Here is a 16,375-nt window from a genome sequence, read left to right as displayed (position 1 = left end):
CATAAAAAAATATCTAGTGTTCCATACCCTGTGAGTCACCTCAGCCCGTTAGTGACGTCAGAACCCTACTGGTAAGGGTCTTGGTAAAAACAAAATAAAAGAAACGTGTAGAATGCAATCAACACAGCAATCCCCCAACACTAGTATGGGGCATCAGCATTCACAGCATTTCGCAATATGATCAGAATTATGATAATGTATTCATATTTTTCTGGGAAATATTTATTCTTTATTTATTATTAGTCCAACTGTCTGTGCAGGCCCACGGATGTGTGGTGGAGCGCGTTTTGGGGTTGAGTGATCCACCGCTGGGCCCACTGCCTTACATGGGCAAACAAACTCAGAGTGACTGAGTCGGCTGGAATCCGGGGCCGTGACGTCACCACCAGAGCGCTGCGCTCTCCCAGAATTTGGATAAAGAAGTTTTTGACTTTTTTTTACTGGGATTCTGAAACTACTCTCTCTCCCTCCCTCGCTGTCCCCAGCCCTGCTCCGGTATTCCTAGAAAGCGAGGTAAGTTGACGAGGTGATTCGGAGTGTGTTTGCCCTCCCCAGCCTGCGTTTGGTGTGTGTTGTTGTGGGGGAAAGAGGTAGTTTGTGCTTGAATAGTTTGAGCCCTGTTGTGCTTCCTCGTTCAGACTGCTGTACTTTTCACTGAGGGCGTAGCCTCACCGGGACACGGCCACGGTGCCTCGGGAACCAAAACGTGTACCTACTGTGTGTGGATTCATTGATTAGGCTGAACACAGGGGGGACCCCGATGTGTTGTCGGTGAACATCCCTTGAGCAGAGGGGGGTTTCAGCCCGGCGGTGTGCAGCTCAAACATGCGGAAGAAAGCTGGTGTTGTCACCAATGGAGGAGCAGGAGGGTGTATGTGTATGTGTATGTGTGTGTGCTCGGGTTTTAGTGCTTGTTTACTGCTTATTTCGTGTGACTGTAGTCCTGTGGAGAGCTGAAGTTGTGCCCTGAATGGTCGCAGTGTGTGGAGGAGTCGTAGATGCTGTCAGGAAGCGTCCGACAAGTACTGCTCGGTTTCCCGACACATCGCCACGGTTTATGGTCGAAACTATGTGGCATGTGTCCACTGACCACACAGCGTATCCGTGTTTGTATTCTCTGCTTCCAAACACAGCCTCAAAGTTGTCCTCTCTCTTTCTAAGAGCAACTAGTGGAGTACTGAATGCTCCGTGACAACACTGACCTGCAGAGCTGCATTATTACAGGAGATGTGTTGCTACTCACACACCTCTTTCCTGACACACGGGGCCTCCGTAGACCCTTTGGGCCCCTTATTCTGTTGTCTCTGGGTTTGATTCCGCATATTACTATGGTCAATAATGCATCATGCATGCATTCATACATTCATGTGTGCGAACAGCAGAACGCAGCCTTATTTTGGGTGTTGTCCCTAGAATACACTGGAAGTGTGTGTGTGTGTGTGTGTGTGTGTGTGTGTGTGTGTGTGTGTGTGTGTGTGTGTGTGTGTGTGTGTGTGTGTGTGTGTGTGTGTGTGTGTCGTGTCAATACTTTCTCTTTTGCCCTAATCTTGCATAATATTATTTGAAGAAAGTCGTGTTTTTCGTGTTTATATATTAGCGCCACCGTGTCACTGCCTGCACCGGGCTATCCTCGCACATTCCTTGAAGTGACAGTCGTAGAGGTGTGTGAGTTCCTAGACTTTCAGAGCAGAAGGAAGGGTCCTGATCCTCACTATAGACATTGTTCTACCACAGAAGCAGCTGGCAGCGCACTTAAATATTAATCTCTTGTTTCCATTGAAAAAGACTGAAACACGAATTCAAACTTTTACTTTGATAGGAATTTCAAATCAATAACATCAAAGTCCCAGGGGCTTCATCATCAAACTGAATAAATCTGTCGTCTCCGCACACATTACAAAAAAAACCCTCAGGCAACATTAAACAGAACTGTCTTTAAAAGGATGCACTTGGCAGCCTTGATGATTTTCAAGTTAAAAGCGCAGTCCCTCCACTGCCTTTGAGAGTGAGTTTAAGTCAAGTCCTTCTACTGTATGCGTTTAATGGCATGTTTTAATGAGCAGAGATCTGTAGGCCAGCGCTGTGTGGGTACCTAGAGTAGCGCTTCACTGCGGACCGCGATGTTTGTAGTTCTGTGTTGGACCGCCGCCGTAGGGGTACCAAGTGAGACTCTCTAGGTCCTGGGACTCGATGTCCTGGGTGTCTACGACGTGAGTCACTACGACGTGACTCTCTAGTCTCTACGACCTGGGGCCCAATCCCATTTCTACCCCTTACCCCTTCCCCTTACCCCTCCCCCTTGTTTTGAAGGGGTAAGGGGAAGGGGTAAGGGGTAAGGGTAAGGGGAAGGCGTAAGGGGTAGAAATGGGATTGGGCCTTAGTCTCTTGGGGTCTCTACCTGGGTCTCTCTGTTCCTGTAAAGCTAGACCTCAGCGTGTTGGACGGCCTGGTCTTTCCCGCTACCTTGTCTGGTTCCTTTATGACAAACTAGTGGAGGAGGTTTCGCATATATATCATGTCCATTTGTGACCGATGATCTTCACGTTATGAAGAGCAGAAGATGTCCCCGAGGTGGAAGTCGCACAAGCGAGGATTTAGATTAATAATCCAAAATATGGTGGGGGTCGGTGGTTGGTGTCACTTTCTTTATCTTCATATTGTTTTTTTTACCAATCGTGTCGCGGAAACTGAGGATCTTTGACCGCGTGATTGGCTAACACAGCCTCTGGACAAGTGATCTGTACAGTAGTAATGTCTCTGTAAAGGTTTGCATTGCAACACCATGTAAACTGACCAGTTTCAAAATACTTATTTCCCCTTCTGTACCCTTCCACCAGACGTGCAAATGAGTCCCTCATCAGTAGAGATCTCCGTTACAGAACGGGAAATAAGGCGTAACTTTGGGTTTCTGATAGTAGGGCCAGCTTCCTGAATTGGGGACCTTTGGTGGTTTGGTGGACTACGCTCCAAATCCCCGAAGCAAAACCATGAATAGAAGGTCGCCGTAGAGACCAGGGCATTTTTGACGAGGAATTATAAATCTGTCTTTACTGTCGCTGATATCAAGATGAGGTCACTGAGTGAACCATCCGTCCTGGAGAGGAACTTAAACTGACTGACTATCTCCACTACAGTTCATTGTGCCTCCCGTCCAGTTAACACATGCATCATGGTTCTGCTAAAAACAGCCTATGTTGTCTTTTCTTTTACAACATTAGCACCCTTTGAAATACATTAAACCTGATCTGGTGCTGATAATCACATTAGTGAGGGGGAGAGTGCTGTGGTTAAGTTACGCTGCGTACTTCAGACCACATCCTCCCCCATGTGGAGCAGAGCTTGGGTCAACCCGTGGAGGAACACGACATCTAACGCGAGGCACCTTTGAGTTACCGTCACCCCCATGCTCGTCATGTCTCCACACGCCGGGCCGTATTGTCTGCTGCAGCCCTTGGACTTTGATTGTCGTTAACCGATAACGAACAGAGGGTTGCTGCCTGGGTTGTAGTTTGAAGCCGTTGCTAACCCCTAACCCCTGAGCCCAACCCCCCCACCTTAAAGGGGTACCGTCACGCTCTGTATATCTTCTAAAATTAGAGGGTAGTGCTTCAAACGCGCGGTACGCAACCTCCCCACTGCCTAGTTGACCACCAGGTGTGAGGTTAATTGAACCGAATTTCTATCCATCAAACATCTGGGTGCACACTGACTGATGATGTCACAAGCGGATGGATTTGGAAATCGCTTGTAACTTGCCCTATTTCAATGTAATGGATCTTATTTCACATGTATGCTCTTATTTACATTTTACATTTTTCTGACTTATTTATAGAGAGCTATTTTCGCTGCTGTTATGGGTTTTATACTTTTTATATCGTGTGTGTGTGTGTGTGTGTGTGTGTGTGTGTGTGTGTGTGTGTGTGTGTGTGTGTGTGTGTGTGTGTGTGTGTGTGTGTGTGTGTGTGTGTGTGTGTGTGTGTGTGTGTGTGTGTGTGTGTGTGTGTGTGTATTTGTGGCTCGCTCCAAAGAATTTGATTTGCCGAGATGACCTGTAATGCTTCTCATTGGATGAATTAAACACTTTGACCTTTGACCCTAACACCAATGCTAACACTAATCCTACCGCTAGTTAATTATAGTACAAATACTAGCACCCAATGTTAATTGTGTCTTTACCATGATATTATTACTATGTCATGTTGTCTCGGACTGTCTGTCTATAGTGAAGCTGTGTGAAGCTCTAGAGCATGTTTCTGCTTGGTTGTTTCAGACGTTGGAGTGTACCCTGTGGTTGAGCACAGCCGTTCTGCAGAAGGCCTTCCACACAGAAGAACAGAAGAAGAACCACAGGTACCTCGATGGCATGCACACGTATTGAGAAACAAACTTTTCCTCTTATTTCAGAAGCGACGATAGTCCTGAACATTGCTTCTGGTTGGGAGAAAGTTCATTTTATGAGTTACTTTGCTGAAATTGTCATCCTTAGCTTCTGAGTGAGAGAAAGTTGACTCCCCACTGAGAAGTGCTGATAAAAAAAAAAAAAGGGCAGCTTTCAGGGTTCCAGTGCTTCTTAATCTCCAGTGATCTGTATCGTCAGGGTGGCTCCCAGATCCTTGTCTCGGGTTCCTGTGTAAACGCGTCCTAAACATACTTGAAAAAGCATCGCATCCGCCAAGTCGGGCTCCCCAGGGGCCCCCCCTCCATGTCCATCAGGGCAGCCATGTTAGGTCAGTCCGAACGCCATCCCTGCTGTCCCCCCCCCCCCCCCGTCCTCCCTACTCCCCCGTATTCCCAAGTATTCCGATCCCTCCTGAAAGATATGTGTGCCGTGACTCTGGCTCCCAAACTCCAACATTCCGGATGAAAAAAAAAAGGGCCGTGGCCCTCGCAGCTTTCATCATACTTTCCCCATATTTGGGAATGTTTACCTCCTGCTCCGACGGCGGCGGAGGAGAGGGCTGGAGCGAAGCGGGCGCTGGCCGGAGCCTCTCTCTCTGCTCCCGCTCAGCGCTCCTCACTGCTCCGTGGGTCCCTCAGCTGTGAGTATCCCCCTTGTAACTCGGTAGTATATCTGTGCTTGTTGTTTTGTAGTATTTCAGTGTTGTTGCGTCGCGCTCCGTTCCACCTGATTCTGGCTCTTATCTTCGGATGATAAGACACCAACGGTTTATTTGAAATTCCGAGGTTTTACGATGTTGGATTATTGTCTTGGATTTGAGGTTGTTGACCTGTTGAACGTTCTGTGAACATCAGTGTGATTATTGTTCTTAGATTTGAGGCGGTTGACCTATTGATCGATCTGTGAACATCATTCCGACAGTGGCCTCTGGTTCTCATCGAATGTCCGTCGGTCAGAACAGAGTGTTGTAACTATTATACAGTAGTTCTGTATACACTCAGGCGTTCTCCTACCGCTGTGATGATATCATGTTCAGCCTTCACATTTCAGGCTGCCTGCTTGGTCTTTCCATCCCGTTGGTCCACTGGTCTTCATCTCATCTTCTTCTCTCCTGGTCCTGGGGACTGAAGTTCTGTGTTCATTAATCACGGCCCTGCCATCTCAGAACCCAGTGATGAAGAAGAAGGGGTTTTGGTTCATCGTTGAAACGCTCTTCAGTGTTTTCGTTATTTCCGTCTCGATTTTGTTATTCTACCAAACAGCTCGAGTTCAGCTCATCGTTGAGTGAACCTTATTATCCGTCGGAGCAGTTCGAGATGACAGATTCTGTCCCCCCCCCCCCCCCCTCTGCTTGAGGAGATGTTTTAAGTAATCTCTAAATGACTCTTGTCAACAAATTAAGTCCAGATAAACTCGTCTCGTTACGCCGGGCTGCTGGGACCGGGGGTAAGGAGGAGGCGATTAGGGGACTCATTAAGACACTCGTTTTAGGGATTGGATTACTTTTTTGTTTTTGTTTTTTTCCGAGTCCTGATTGCCGTATAGCTAATGATTCTCAGAAAACAGACGGTGGGAGATTGAACGGAGATTAGCGTGAGGGAGACGAAAAACACTCACGGCTTTCACCGGAGCTTTTTCTCCTCGGTCATAACCTTGACCTGACGGACTTCGGTTCCCGGAGACCAGATGAACACCAAAACGTAGAGTGGAATGCCTCGGATGAACCGTTGTGCAGAGAGACGCTGTGCAGCTGAACGTGTTCCTCTGTCTCCTGCTCCTCTCCGAGGCGCTCGTTCACCGGTCTTTACGCAGGAGGATATTAATTGTGTCGCGCGTTCTGCCAGAGAAGTAAACAACCGCGAGGAGAACACAAGTCCCCGTAGCCATCCAAAGACCTCCCGTCAACGCTACCGTGTGTGTGTGTGTGTGTGTGTGTGTGTGTGTGTGTGTGTGTGTGTGTGTGTGTGTGTGTGTGTGTGTGTGTGTGTGTGTGTGTGTGTGTGTGTGTGTGTGTGTGTGTGTGTGTGTGTGTGTGGGCGGTTGTACTCGTGCACGCGTCTAGACGGCAAGCAAAACCCGGCGAGGAAACGAGGGGGGGTACATCACACTGTGCCCGCCCCCCCTCCCCGCCCGCCCCCATACACTACGGCTCACTATTTTAACAAGCACTTCTGACGGCGCTTCGCACACGTGCGCCACACACACCGACATCAATACTCGGCGCCGTGTGTGGCGGTTGTAAACTAAGTTGCGAACTCCAACTTGGACCCACTTTAAGTGGGTCAGGGCCCCCAGGGGCCCGATGCTCTTAATACACAATACACACGTTGAGGGGGGCCAGGGTGGTGTCGGGGTGTCAATGCTGGCGTTAAGGAAACCGTTGCGGTTTCCCTCCCATTTTACACCGCCTCTTGAGTGGCTTCCAACGTGTTTTGTGAAGGATAGTGTTAACAGCATAGTTCATCGACTCGTGCCGCATCCGAACCGGCCCCCGGCGTATCGGGCCCCCCCGCATCGGTACGCCGCATCCTCTACGCCTGCTCTGGTCGCCCAGCGGTTGGCGGACAGGACACAGCGGCAGGAAACGCTGCGGTTGAGAGATAGCTGGTGGAGAGGAGAGATGGTACCGAAGTTGTGTCCGGTAGCAGTGCATTGGCACTAATGGAATCGAAGGACGCTTTAGTGTAGAACCAGCGCATGTTAGTGTAGAACCAGCGCATGTTAGTGTAGAACCGGCGCATGTTAGTGTAGAACCGGCGCATGTTAGCGTAGAACCGGCGCATGTTAGCGTAGAACCGGCGCATGTTAGTGTAGAACCAGTGCATGTTAGTGTAGAACCAGCGCATGTTAGTGTAGAACCAGCGCATGTTAGTGTAGAACCAGCGCATGTTAGTGTAGAACCAGCGCATGTTAGTGTAGAACCAGCGCATGTTAGTGTAGAACCAGCATAGGTTTGTGAGGAACAAGAGAATGTTTTTGTTTGTCTAGAGCCCATCGCATGTGTGTGTAGAACCAGTGCATGTTTGTGTAGAACCAGTGCATGTTTGTGTAGAACCAGTGCATGGTTGTGTAGAACCAGTGCATGTGTGTGTAGAACCAGTGCATGGTTGTGTAGAACCAGTGCATGTGTGTGTAGAACCAGTGCATGTGTGTGTAGAACCAGTGCATGGTTGTGTAGAACCAGTGCACGTTTGTGTAGAACCAGTGCACGTTTGTGTAGAACCAGTGCACTGTTGTGTAGAACAAGTGCATGTGTGTGTAGAACCAGCAACCTTGTGCAAGGTTTTGGGTATTTGTTGTATCGTAAAAATTTCATAAAGTCATTACAAAGATGGTAATTATCACAATGTGATGAGTGAAGATGCATTGCTGAATGTTTTGCGTCATCCCAAGTGGATTAACAAAGTACTGAATATTACAGCACCTCTGTGGTTAATCATATTACCAACCATGTAAGACACCTCTTCCCTCCTGCTCTGCTGGAGAACGTCTTTGTAGAATGGCGACGATTTGTAATTATATGAATGTAGAAAGAGACGTGATCACATGAACCTCTGTTCTGTTTCCATAGTTTCTCTTTCTTCTAGTCCCCTGGGCTCGTCATCCTCATACTTCTCACGTTCACCGTAGTTTGAGTCGACCTTCAGGGCTATTCAATCCTTTCTCTGGTTATTGTTAGGAATCGCCATAACCTTGTGCTCCTTGAATGCCTCGCGTCTATAAATTGATTTTAAAAGCCTCTTAAAGGTGGGACTCCGCTCCATGTTCACATTACAACGCACAAAAGAGCGGGAAAAGTGGGATGCCGAATGGCGGCTGCGTGCCATAATGGGACACTAAATATGAGAGCAAAGTGTTAGCGGTATGGAGGAATGCAAATGACCTTTCTCAGTTGGCGGATATGTTCCTTTAAGGTAATTCAGAGGCTATTGTGAGCCCCCCCCCAGCTCAGTGCGGACCCCCCTCTGAGCCAGGTCGGGGAGCCCCTGCGTCGGGGAGAGGTACTAGGGTGTAGCTGTGGAACGAGGATGATAACACCATAGTCTTCATTGTGGGGACGTCGTAGCGGAGGGCCCGGCGTCGCCTCGTTCTCCCGCTCTTTAAACTCTGGAGACATCGCTCCCTGCTTCGTCCAGGAGAGCGGTTCTGTTGAACCGGAGCTGAGGTGCTGTTGGCTAAACGCCGCCGGACACGGGAGAGCGGCGTGGTAGAGAGAGCCGGTCCCCGGGGACAGAAGGGCCGCGGTCACCCGGCCCCGCCCCCGTGGCCCGTGGAGCGTGCGATGGCTCCTGCAGCAGCCACCCAACTAGCCTCCCGCGGTGCAGGAATGCAATTACCTACTGACCTAAATCACTCCCAAGGCTGCTGCACAGCACGTCGCTCTGCTGTAGTTACTGACTCACTAGCGGCACTACACACACACACACACACACACACACACACACACACACACACACACACACACACAGACACAGACACAGACACAGACAGACACACAGACACGTGCGCACACACTGGAATGTATATGGACACGGCGTGTTCACAAGAGCTCGCACACTGTGCGTGTGTGTGTGTGTAAACATGGCAGACAGTTTTTGGAACCGATGGCGTGTAGTTAAGCGGGCTGGAGCCGGCTCGGGCCGGAGCGGGCTCGGGCCGTTGCAGGCTCAGACCGGACACTCAGTGGACTATTATCCTCTGGGTTTCCAGGTGACATGCATCTGAGATAATTTGCCTCCGTGTTGAACGGTAGCCTCAACATGGAGCTTATGTCGGTATGATCCTATCACCGGTGGCGACCCATTGTGTGGCAGGTTGGGGTGTGTGCGCTAAGTCTCTGCTCTGAGGCCTAACGTTGATATCAGACTTAATCTTTAAATCCTCACCCTGACCTTGATTTGTAAGCGATATAATGTGTCAGCAACAAATACAATGCGCTGGCAGCGCTAGGTGCTAAAGTAAGCCTGTGCAGCGCTAGGTGCTAAAGTTATCCTGTGCAGCGCTAGGTGCTAAAGTTAGCCTGTGCAGTGCTAGGTGCTAAAGTTAGCCTGTGCAGTGCTAGGTGCTAAAGTTAGCCTGTGCAGTGCTAGGTGCTAAAGTAAGCCTGTGCAGCGCTAGGTGCTAAAGTTATCCTGTGCAGCGCTAGGTGCTAAAGTTAGCCTGTGCAGTGCTAGGTGCTAAAGTTAGCCTGTGCAGTGCTAGGTGCTAAAGTTAGCCTGTGCAGTGCAGGTGCTAAAGCCAGCCTGTTCAACGCTAGGTGCTTAAGTTAGCTTGTGCAACGCTAGGTGCTAAAGTTAGCCTGTGCAGCGCTAGGTGCTTCAGTTAGCCACTACAGGGCTAGTTGCTACAGTTATCTTGTGCAGCGCTAGGTGCTTCAGTTAGCCACTACAGGGCTAGTTGCTACAGTTATCTTGTGCAGCGCTAGGTGCTACAGTTAGCCTGTGTAACACTAGGTGCTACAGTTAGCCTGTGCAGCGCTAGGTGATAAAGTTAGCTCAAGCCTTTGGATCATGCCTTAATAAAATCTCACTAGCGTCTTCAAACTAACATTATAAATTCAGAACTAAAATATTCTTCGAATGAGGTTGTATGAAACCCTGTTAAATGTTTTATCACATTTTTTATTCAAAATAGTATTATTCTCAAAAAGACATCTTCTTTTTTGTACGGACTTCCTGAAGATGGAAAAACCTTTTTTATTTATAAAAGGTCATTTAGTTATCCGTCAATAATTTACATTTCCTTCACAAGCCTTTGGTCTCCGTTGGAGCATGAATCTTTAATAGTGCGCGGACATGCCTGGCTGTGTGACCTAGGCACGTTCATTCTAAGGAAGTTTGAATACACACAGCCATATGCTAAGTTAATTTATGAACGTTTTAGAATGGAATAAACTGAAATTGAAAGTAGTCCAGCAAATATCAAATTATTAACTTCCCTTTCGTGGAATAAAGATTTAGGGAGAATAAAGACATAGGGGATCTCCCTGCATTTTTTTGTATGTTGTACATCCTGGCCCTTAGAAATAGTACTTAGCTAGGATAAGATGCTACAAGATGCTATCTCTGTTGTATACGGGGAATGGGTTAAACTAGCGATTGTAAGAGCGTGACACTTGTTTCTATGAACATCCTAACTGTACCGACAGCGATATATTGTTGATCTCTTTCTTCTGACAAATGGACTTATTGTAAGTCGCTTTGGATAAAAGCGTCTGCTAAACTCTGTGAATGTACATGTAGAAAATCCGGACTCCAGAATGGCCTAAGGTGATGAACAGTTTACTTTTCAACCAACTAAGCTGTTGTGGCAATATTGTAGCATCCATTTACGGAAGCGCTTCAGATTAATTGGTATCTTGATTGCAAAGTTCATAATTGTGTTTATGAAAAGAAGGTAGTATTTTTTTATTTTTGGCGTAAAGATAAGTGTTCCCCTTGTGAGCGATTTATTTTTACCAGTACAAATTAAAAACCATTAAAGAGGGTGCGAGGGTGATGATTTGAAAGGAATAGAATGGTAGAAAATATAATTATGCACAATAGTAGATAAGATTGTCTTTGTTTCTTTACTATAGCCGATAGTAATGCATCCATTAGTTCTAATACTCTACATTGCCCATTATAACTGTACCAAAGTCCTCCTAGTACTTTGCCCATTAGTACTGCGATGTATTTGTACTATGAACCAAGTACTGCGTCAATGCAGAGCCACCCATAATTATCATACTGGGTACTATACCTAGTATTCCATCTGTTGGTACTGTACAAAGTACTGCCTTGATAAGTACTGTACGTAGTACTGTAGATTTTGCTACTGTTCCTAGTATTGTATGTAGAAGTGGACCATTTGGTACTACACGTGGTATTGTACGTAGTACTGTAGCTTTTGGTACTGTTCCTAGTACTGTACCATTGTTTCTACACATGGTATTGTAAGTAGTACTGTACTTCAGGTTAGGCATGTGTCCAGTTATAAATAGGGTTAGCCTGGTGGGAGAGAGAGAGCCCAGGTGGATCCTGGGAGATATTCTCCGGGCTCTACCGGCTTCCTCCATGGTAACCAGACTGCAGCGCTGGCCCACAGAACAAGCACTTAGGAGGGCCCTGACGGAGCCCTGGCTCCTGGCAGCTTCCTGCTGGGGGATCTGTGTCAGAGAGAGTACTCTGGCTGGGAGTGGGGAGGCGAGGATAACACTGGTGTGGTGAGGTCACTGCTCCCCGGAGAGGAGGGTGTTTGTTGGGCGCTCGCTCTCATATTCTGGTGGGCACTAGGATTTGCAGATGACATTTAGCATTTCGCGCTTTTCTAACCAGTGGACGCTCAAAGCGCTTTATAATATCGCCCTCACATTCACCCGTTCATGCACACATTCACACACCGACGGCGGAGTCAGCCACGCAGGGCGACAGCCGGCTCGTCGGGAGCAGTCAGGGGGAGGCGTCTTGCTCAGGGACACCTCGACACGGAGCTGGGGATCGGACTAGCAACCTTCCGGTTACCAGCCAATCCGCTCTATCTCCTGAGTCACATGCCACCATATGTCTTACCAAATATTATTATTATCATTATTAGCGATTCAGCTGACACACTACTTTCACCCATAAATGATGGCACCATATGTTGATGGTAAAGTACCGGCAAAGTGCCGGGACTTTGATGGCAGCGTTTTGATTGGCTCCCGCCGTTGGCCTATTTATTCAAATGGGATCAAAAGTATTCTCTTGGAAATTCATCCATCTTAAAGTGAAACAAAGAGCCTTTTGAGTGTTTAAAATGACTTTTCCTTTGACCTGGGCGAACCCTTTAGAATTGAGCTTAATGCTCTCCGGTTCTGGGGAGATTCCTCACACCTGATAGCAAATTGCTCCATGTCCCAACATTTAATGGCAGTGATAATTTCATCTTTATCTTTCAAGTTCCTACATGAGCCATTGAAGCCAAATGCTCCCACCTTCGTTATCTTAATGGACTTGACATTTAATAAATTGCTTGGTTTTATTTGAATATATATATAGAGAGCGAAATATAATACTTTAAAATTGAGTAATTTCGTTTTTTTTTTTATGAATGTGAATTAACTTCTGAGTCTAACTGTCAAATATCCATTTGGAAGGCAGGCAGACGGGTGGCAGAGGCATGATGAGTTCACTTCAGTCCAATCACAATAGACTGGTCAGGTTGCAATAGCCCACTAGCTGTCAGCAGTTCATTCATAAAATGAGACGTCGGTGAAAGGCATTCACTCTTACAGTGCAAGGTTTGCACTTGAGAAAATAATCTTGCCTTTACCAAAGCTTCATACAAGAAGAGATCCAAGATCCTTAATATAACTGCAGTGGGGACGGTTGCAGGAATGGTACTAATTGTTTTTGGCTGTTTTTAAGAGTCGTCATGGCTGCAAGTGTCGCCTGGTTCTTAATGCATGGAACCCTCTAGATTCTAGAACATCCTCTTCGTGATTCAATCATCATTCCATAGTCGGTGTAAAAAGATATGTTTTTTTTTATATTGTTGTTTACGAATGCTCGGCCCTGAAAGTAAATATTTAAGTGGCACTAGTGTATAGTTGTGCTTTTTTTTTGTAATTTTTATAAAAGGTTTAACTCCCACTGCTCTTGCTAAATATGAATAATATTTTGCGTGTCAATATGTCCGCAGTGATGTCTTTTCTTTGTCTTAAATGTTTTGAGGCTTTGCGAATCCGACTGAGATGATCTGGTGGTGTAAAAATAAAAAGCGGCAGGTTTTAATTAATCCTTTCAAACTTGTTCACGAGTTCAGAGTTTATCTTGACATTTACCTGCAAGCATAAAGTAGAATGTTCAAAGCGCAAAATGAAATTGCTTTAAACTATTTATACCCTCTTATTAAAACGGTTTTAGTTTCAACATCTGGTTTTCATTAAACATTTTTAAGTGAGAATTGTGCTCTCAAATAAGATCACTCTTTAAATTAGGGTTGAATTTATAGAAGACTATCATGTGCCATCATGCTAATCATCCGTGTTTTCTCTTAAACATTAAAACGTTACACACCATGTAGAATCAAGAAACGCTCAAGTGTCTGCTATATTCATAAAACATGTGGCTATGGTGTTCGATCCCCGCCAAAAGATTCTGGGTTTGATCCCCAAACCCAGTCGACCTCAGTAGGTCTCCTTCATCTAGGAACACCCACCCACACACGCATACACAGTTGCACTCGCACGCACGCACCAACAGACACACACAGTCGCACTCACACTCGCACACACACACAAACAGACACACACACACACACACACACACACACACACACACACACACACACACACACACACACACACACACACACACACACACACACACACACACACACGTGTTGTTGACTGACTGAGGGGGGCGGGGCTCCCTCTGGTATTCTTCGCTCTGCGTGGGGGAATCTGACACCGTCAATTTATCACAACTAAAGAAGTCCCCAACACGCACAAACCCAGAGTCGTCACGCACACTCCTCAAACACATCACACACACACACACCTCAAACACATCACACACACTGCACACATCTGGGCCCTAGGGACCCCCAACCCCCCCCACCCCTACCTGTATTTAATCTAAATGTAGGACATTCCCTACGCCACAAATAGACGTTTCAGCCTCCTTTTGTTATTACTATTATTCGTATTATTAATAAATAAAAACTTTAGGTTTGTCACTTTCAGGCAAAAGTTTATTTCTGCCTTTAGATATAATTCTTTATATATTTTTCTTTATATTTTTTGCTGATAATTATTGTGACAGGAGTGAAATGTCAACGATAAATGTAGAATTCTAATCAACTGAAAAAATAAATGTATAAAGTCATCTTATTTCTGGTGACGACTCTGCTGTCTGAGTTGACTGCTGTCATAGTTTAACCCCAGACCTCCTCTCTCTCTCTCTCTCTCCTCAGACCGTAGATTAACCCCAGATCTCCTCTCTCTGTCTCTCCTCAGACCGTAGTTTAACCCCAGACCTCCTCTCTCTCTCACCTCAGACCGTAGTTTAACCTCCAGATCTCCTCTCTCTGTTGTTTAACCCCAGACCTCCTCTCTCTCTCTCTCTCTCTCTCCTCAGACCGTAGTTTAACCCCAGACCTCCTCTCTCTCTGTCTCTCCTCAGACCGTAGTTTAACCCCAGACCTCCTCTCTCTCTCTCTCTCTGTTCTCCTCAGACCGTAGTTTGACCCCTTCTCTCTCTCTCTCTCTCTCTCCTCAGACCGTAGTTTAACCCCTTCTCTCTGTCTATCCTCAGACCGTAGTTTAACCCCTTCTCTCTGTTCTCCTCAGACCGTAGTTTAACCCCTTCTCTCTGTCTATCCTCAGACCGTAGTCTAACCCCTTCTCTCTGTCTATCCTCAGACCGTAGTTTAACCCCTTCTCTTTGTGTCTCCTCAGTGTCTGCTCCTCAGTGACCTGCTCCTCTCCTCTCCAACATCAAGGTGAGACCTGCTCTGTCGATTCCTGTCCTGTTATCATGTAAACATCCCCCATCGATGATAAAGAGAACTATTTAGTCATGGTCTAACAAAAAACATCCACCGGGAAGTGTAGCCACTGAAATCAAAAGGTCAGTTCAATCATTTTCTATTTTGGTTATTGGTGGTTTAATGTAATTAAGAGCAATAAAAGAGAAATTAGACAAGAAACTAGATATTTTTCACAAAAAAACCAAGATCTAGTCCTAAATGACTCAGCCACCCGAGTGCACCTTCTCGTCAGGGGATGAGCAGCTCTCGGTCGAGGGGGTTCTCCGACGGGTTGGGATTATGCGGCAGGGAGAAGCTAGCAGGTTCCACCGTCCAGATACATTCCCCTGCAGCGGCGCTCGACGGCGGCTGTGACCTCCACCAAGGGCTGGCTGTGACCTCCAGCCCCGGCCGTGTATTTGTAGCCCAAAGGTCGTGAGTTCGATCCCCGTCATCGCCTAGTGTCCTGGAGTGAGTTGCGTACTTGTGTGTCCACGTGGTTAAAGCCTCGCTCTGAGGGGATGTTTAACAGACAAGAACCTATTCAGAGACGTCCTCTACGCACACTGGAGGCTGAATGTTTGATATATGCTGAATGGCGCTGGTGCCGTGACCATCAACGCACGCAGTTGGAGAAAAGATTATTGTGCGTTTACATGACATTCATTATTGTTAAATCCGTCCCAAATGGTTTCACATTTGTTGAATATGTTTTATATATTTATAACATTTATAAGGCACATGCTCTTACACCAGATGAACAACTATAGATATTTCTTTAAGGACAGACAGATTTCAGACTAAATCGGACATATTATGCAAAAGGCCTTATCTGCTATTCTTTTGCCAACTATGAGTTTGGTTTTAATGCCACATCGCCATGGAAACCACAGGCTCCTACTTAAAGTTGAAGCGTCCGTGTAACAGTAGCCGTTGTGAGTCCATATTGGTCAACGATGTCATCCGAAGACATTCTGAAAGTAGTCGAGTCGGACACGGTCGCCCGGCCTCAACGTGTTTGGTACTTGATGAGGTTTCCCTGTAGCGTCATGCGACCCGACCCCCCCCCCCCCCGCCCTCTCTCTCTCCCAGCATGCCCTGGGGCTTCGGCCCTGGGGAAAGAGGCGGGCCTTGTGGTAATCAGATGGTGGTGTTTCCTCTACCCTGAGACCAGACGCTCATGGTTAAACCGGTCTGGGTTGTTGTGCACAGGAGAAGTTTGTAGAACTTCCCTACCTTATTTAGAGAAGTGGGACGCAGGCAGCGTTACGCTGTGGAGAAAAATATATAAACCGGGGCCGAATGGAAAGGGAAGAATAACCAGAGTGTGTGGTTTGGATTGTACCTAAACATTCAGTTGATCAACATATCAACCCCAATAAATGCTAACTGGGATGTATTTATATCGTGCTTCTCCCACCTTTGGCCTCTCAAGGCGATTTACAATGAGTGCCTCAGATTCACCCATTCATTCTCCCATTCAAT

General features: G+C 46.8%; 1 protein-coding gene across 3 annotated transcripts in view; it reads left to right on the top strand.

Moving 5' to 3' along the window:
* Positions 1 to 265: 265 nt before the first annotated feature.
* The window catches only part of lpp (LIM domain containing preferred translocation partner in lipoma), a 117,450-nt gene continuing 101,340 nt past the window's right edge, over positions 266 to 16,375 (top strand). Inside the window, exons 1-3 of one of the 3 annotated variants that reach the window (XM_030372220.1) lie at positions 266 to 513; positions 4,271 to 4,350; positions 14,820 to 14,863. The gene's annotated coding sequence lies outside the window, so the exon portion shown is untranslated. The remainder of the gene's footprint in view (positions 514 to 4,270; positions 4,351 to 14,819; positions 14,864 to 16,375) is intronic. The other 2 variants (XM_030372218.1, XM_030372219.1) reach the window with 2 other exon arrangements.

Source organism: Gadus morhua, chromosome 12, assembly GCF_902167405.1.
Source record: "Gadus morhua chromosome 12, gadMor3.0, whole genome shotgun sequence".
NCBI lineage: Eukaryota > Metazoa > Chordata > Actinopteri > Gadiformes > Gadidae > Gadus > Gadus morhua.
Note: the sequence above shows the minus strand (reverse complement) of the source record. Positions and strands in the feature narration are given on the sequence as shown.